Source organism: Enoplosus armatus, chromosome 9, assembly GCF_043641665.1.
Source record: "Enoplosus armatus isolate fEnoArm2 chromosome 9, fEnoArm2.hap1, whole genome shotgun sequence".
NCBI lineage: Eukaryota > Metazoa > Chordata > Actinopteri > Centrarchiformes > Enoplosidae > Enoplosus > Enoplosus armatus.
Window position 1 is genome coordinate 4552470 of NC_092188.1, and position 6076 is coordinate 4558545.

Consider the following 6076-nt stretch of genomic DNA (forward strand, 5'->3'; position numbering starts at 1 on the left):
GTGCACTGAGTGGCTCATTGATGTGTTTTTAATGGAGGTCTATGGCACAGAGGAATTGGATATATCAGGCTTTGCCAACACAGGCAATACTTGTTTGTGGAAACATTTGTTGACAATAAGTAGAATTGAATGTCACTAAACTTATCCTTTTAACACTATAAACTACAGACTGATTAACACATCTCCGACACCGTCTGAGAAAATGAAAGATTAAATGCGTCACAGTGCATTATTGTTGTTAATCTACTGAGCTGGATTGCATTAGATTACACAATATGAATATAATTTTTTACCCTTTCATCATACACTCATTTTGGTTGTTGTTGAATGTCCGTCTGTGTTGTTTACTAAAAAATGTACTACAGAGTGTATGTAATACGATATTCAGCACTGTGCATTGATTGATTTGGTGACTGGTAATTATTATTGTTGTACAGACCCTTGTGTACCTACTTGGCATGCTCCTTTTCCTCTGTTGAGCCTTGTTGTCACTGGCTACTAATTACAACCTGAGGACGAGGCCTCTGGACGGCCAAGTTTGAGTGAAGTGCGTCCCCATGGTGGCACCTGCCTGTCCCTCACCGCTGCCGTAAGATTATTAGCCTGGGTATTAATGTCTACCTGACTCACTCTGACACCTAGATGAGCGCCTGTCACAGCACCCATGTGGATGTTCATTGCTCTGAAGACCTCGTGGGGACGCGCTGCAGCACAGAGTGCTAATAATAATAATTACCCCTCAGAAGACAGTTGGGACCCCCTCGCACAGCATGTTTACAGTCAACTCCGTCTGGGTCCCTGAGTCCTGATAAGGCTTTGCTCAAGGGATCTTTGAAATTTAGAGTGGCGTCAGGTCGATGTCAATGCCAAATTATACCGGACAGGTGGCCAGCCGTGATCGTATAGTGGTTAGTACTCTGCGTTGTGGCCGCAGCAACCCCGGTTCGAATCCGGGTCACGGCAGTCTGCTGTCAATTTTTACTCTTGAATGGGAGCACCGGTCCAGTATAATTTCCCCCCGGGGATCAATGATTCTGAATCTGTTTCTGAAATGAAAACTTTCCACAACAGAAGAAAAAACAGCGGATTAAAAATGTACCTCGGTAAACAAAAGTAACTTCAAAATTGAAAAGTCAGTTGTATGAAAAACACAGCCAGCTAATCTCATTGTAGACGAGTACATCAGGTATGACCATCAAGGAGTGTGGAAGAATAAGAAAGTGTTTCACTACAATATCACAAAAGATGTGGATGTATCTGTCACACTGTGATAAACCAACACCAGCCGTGTCTAGTGACATCACTTGGCTTAAGGATGTGTGATTTGATCTTTTCCACATGCATGCGTCAGAACTTCCTGAAGGGCCAGACATACTCTGAAATGAACACTGTTCTGTTTATATGACCTTACTCATCCAACACTCCCGGACATGAGCATGGGATGGGATGATACGTCACGGCTATGCGGACGCAGAAAGTATAATTTGCGCTTTGCTGGAAAAGCTAAGGCAGACTTTGAAATGATGTGGCTGCTTGAGGAATATTTTGACCTGATCTGGGATCGAAACGGCCATTTACATACATTTTATTCTGTAATCAGTGTGCAGGTGTTACTTTTCAATTATGCTTGATGAAAAGTGTAAAGATTAAAACTAATAAAACTCCTTGACAAAAAGATTGCACTAAATGTTGTGCAAATTTGAGTAAAACTTAATTGTCTTAAGTTTTCTAAAAAACACTGAAACCCAACGAATACTAATTTAATACAAATAGTAAAATACTAAGATTAAACTAAAACTACAAGTAGGTATGACATAATTGGTGGGAACTTTCAGCACCCTCAAGGAAAAATGTTGACCTAAAGGCCAAAATCAAAAATAATGAATATTGAGACTAAATATTAGCAATCAGTCACTCCAGTCCACAAAATACTAATGGGCGTGTTATTATTGGCTGTAATGTTGACAACCCAGCGCAGTTTACAGTGTTGGTCCCAAATGTGCTGTCGGCCCCCAGCTTCATGCATCATCATCATCATCATCATCATCATATTTTCCTTTGAGTCTCCTCTTTGGTGCTTTAACCTTCCTCTTCCCCTTTGACCTTTGCTAATGTGTCTGTTTCACATGTCTTCCTTTTCTCATGTTTCTTCCGCTACATTAGCAACTACCCCATTGAGAGCACACACACACACACACTAACACACACACTTTGCCCCACCATCTCCCAACTGGAGGTGAGTTCAGTCCTCTGGGGATCTTTTTATTTTCCAGCACACACAGCAGATCCGTCCAGTGCCAATTATCTCATTATCTACGCTAACAACTTCACCAACAACCTCCGCACTGGTTGACTGACTGAGTGACTTGCAGCCAAGCTCTTGTTTTTACCCTGAAACCTCACAGGGGAGCAGCTGACTCCTGTAGCGCATTGGCTTTATGAATGATAACCGGTCTCATACACCAGTATCAGCCAGTGGAGTTAGAAAAATTTAAATATAAGTCCACACATGATCAAGAAATGGAAACTAGTGTTTTCTTAAAATGAAAAAGAATGAAAATGGCAAAGTCTGTTCATTGAATATGCCACCTGATTTATATATTTCCCCTTTTTTAGTAACTCTTTAGGTTGGGTTCTTCCTCCTATACCGCCTGCCAGGTCCATTCTGCCACAGTTCATTCTTTAAACTTAAACATGTAGGAGCCGACATGGCTGTCTGTTGTGTCCTTTTACATTTTTATTAAACATCAAATGCTCAGTGGTTAATTTGGAAACCACGACCCATTACGCCTACAGAATAATGTGCAAAGATTATATTGATACAGGATCAGCTTTGTTCTTTGTGTACTTCCGTCTTTTTATTCACTTTTTATTCACTCACTGGAAGTTCTGCCTTTGTGCAATAGAAACTAGATTCTCAGTGTGTTTGTCCTCCTGTTTTCTGAGCTGTACATCCCCGATCTCACTCCTCCTGCCTGCAAATAAACCGGCAAACAGAGTTGATAATGAATCAGAAACAGTTTTAATGTTTGGGCTGTTAAATAATACAGGCCTTTTCACTATGCGGAGGCTGTAATGGTGACGCTGACACCGATCCTTGCATGAGCACCTCTGTCGACCCGTAGAAGGTTTGCCACCCCCTTAGTGAGCCGTCCTGGAGCAGCGACTGGTGTGAATGTGCCGCTCTGATGATGGGATGTGACAGCAGATCCCTGAGCAAGGCTGAAGTGTCCACACACATCTTTGTCCCTGTCATACAAACAAGAGCGCAGTCACACCACACAGCCAGTCAGCTGGGCTTAGATTGCTGCTTTTGTGCATGCTTATGTCTGTGTGTGTGTGTGTGTGTGCATGCATGTGCCTTACTAAATGCTTGATGTTTTACGAATTAAATGAACTTGACACGCATATTATGCACACTAATACCACAATAATCCTGAAACAGTTGACAAGGGAACTTGCCTTGACAACAGCCTGTTAATCGTTTAGTCAATCGACAGAATATTAGTTGCAAACAACTGAATAATTCTGAAAGTCATTTATGAAGCAAAATGGTTCCAGCTTCGCACATTTGTAGATTTTGCTGCTTTTTTGTGTTTTCTATTATTGTAAATTGCCATTGTAAGTACCTTTTGGGTTTAGGGTAGTTGTCGGACAAAAAAACAAAAAGGATGTTTGGTCTTGTAAAGCGCATTTTACAGACAAAACAATTAAATCATTAATCAAAAAAGTAATCAACCAATTAATAAATAATGACAATAGTCCTTACAGGCATGATTATGTACAAATATGAAGGCAGGTATCCTTTTAATATGTAAGTCTACAGTTTACTCATTGTCAAATAACTTACTGCTCATTTGATGAGTTGATTGTTTAGAAATATTAGCTTCTTTTTCATTTCTTGGAAGCTTCAAGGAACATAGAGAATATTTTTTCATATCCACGTAGGAAATGCCATGTGAGTAAAAACTATCACTACATCGGCCTGTTTGGTGGTGAAACCTCTTCAGTCAATGTGCTTGTATGGAACTGAGTTAAATCAGCCATTAATTTGAGCTAGGTTCATGTAACAGCCAACCAAAATGCTGATAATATCTCACATGACTTTCAGTAGGTTACGGCTAATTGATAAGTTGAACAGTTAATGACGTGATGGACAAACAACTAGTAAGAGGTGTTGTTGCACATGGTGTTAGGGATTAATTGTGTTTGAAACATACACTGTAGAAAACCTGGATGTAACATCTGTGATGTCCCAGATGATCTAGAAAGTTTTGAAGTCTGGATTTGAGATCACCACTGGCTGCCATCTTGGCACTTTCTGAAGCCAGAAAATCCACATTTTGGCAAAAAAAGATGGAGCTGTGATGGAGCTAAGTGGGGATAAGCAAGTGGCAACCACCCCGGCTGTGTATCATAGGCTGAGAGACCTGTCAATCAAGATATAAATGAAGAACAAAGCTTTATATCTCAGGAGAGAAGATTCAGGTTTACTCAGACACACAGTAAAGATCAGTTGTGGCATCTAGAGGCCATTAGAGGAACTGCAGCTTAATCATACACGCTGACATTTGCAGCTGAAACAAGGTCAAGGTCAAAGCATTAAACCACCATTGACCTCACTTGAATTTAAAATTTGGACTGTGATTGGCTAGTCATATTGACTTAACACAACACAGAAGGAAAAGAAAGTTGCATATTGTTCTTTTTTCCAGCCACAAGCAGCAACACAGCTATGGATGGCAGCACCGGTGGTTGGGTCGGCACGCCACTTTGTCCACACTCAAATATCTCGACAGCAGAGTGAAAGTGAAATGTCTCAACAACTATTGGACGGATTGCAATGACCTTTGGTACAGTCATTCATGTTCCCCTCAGGATGAGCTGTAATAACTTTTCATCTAGCGCCATCATCGGGTCAAAACTAACACTTTTCCAATACTTTGACCAAATACCTGCAAATTAATGATATCCTTCATCCCCCTCTGCTGTACTTTGTGTTTAGTGCTAATTAATACATCTTAGCATGCTAACATGCTAAACTTTGATAGTGAACATGGTAAACAGTATACCGGCTAAACGTCAGCATGTTAGCTTAGCATGCTGGCAGTAGCATGTTAGCATGGCTATAGACCCTTAGGCTTGTTGAAAGTCAATGACTGTTGATGCTTTGAATTGCAGTCTGCAGCGTGTTTCAAACATCTGCATGTAAATGCAAACGCTTCAGCTTTAGCTTTCATCCCTGCTGGCTGCGTCTTGGTTTGAAATGTCTAATATGTGTAACAGCACAGTTGCTTGAACCTCTTTGAAAATGCAACCAAGTTCACTGTAGAGTTTCACTGTGTGCCACGGGCCTAAAAGCTCTGCCGGTGACCCTGTGAAGCCTTGAAACAACTTTTGAAACACATAGGCACCTACAAAATGATAGTTTGATGGTTCAGAGTAGAGCCAGTTCCTTATGTCCCCTCCTCCTTGTTTTTACCTGACTTCACGTACCATTCATCATATCAGTCCCTCCTCTCCCCGCCACCAAACAGCAGTCCATCTAGATTCCATCCTCTCTCCTCCCAGCAAATACTGTTTAAACAACCTGGTAAACATGTCTGTCTTCATTCATTACCCTGCTTCTCATCATGATCAAGCCTCCCGATTTAATGAGGCAAATAGATATTTCTGTGGTGATTGTCTCGCTCTCCCACAAAGTATTAAGACTATTAAATGGACACATCTGTTTTTAATTAGGAGCTAAAGTCACCTCGACGCTGCCTTCCATGTTAATGGACTCTGATTCCATCAAGGCTCCCTCAGCCTGACAAACAATGCTGCGCAGTGTGGTTTGCAGTAAACAAAGGGCTGAGGATGTGATAAGAAAGGAAGGACAGGAGATACTGTAACTCTCCTCCGTCCAGACAAAGATGATCTACATCACCTTAGAAGTCTTCACATCATTTGAAGTATCTGTCATATTTATCAAGAAGGATTGACGATGAGGAGTATCGTTCAAATATTCTGTTTGTTGCAGTAGCCTGGTAGTAGAGATGAGGTTGTAGGAGGCCCAAGATTTAGCCGATTTAGC

At 41.2% G+C, this 6076-nt stretch overlaps 1 non-coding gene across 1 annotated transcript; it reads left to right on the forward strand.

Annotated features, from left to right (window-relative positions):
- Positions 1-891: 891 nt before the first annotated feature.
- Positions 892-963, forward strand: trnah-gug (transfer RNA histidin (anticodon GUG)). Its single transcript has one exon. It is a non-coding gene; the product is annotated as a tRNA-His (tRNA).
- The last annotated feature ends 5113 nt before the right edge of the window (positions 964-6076 follow it).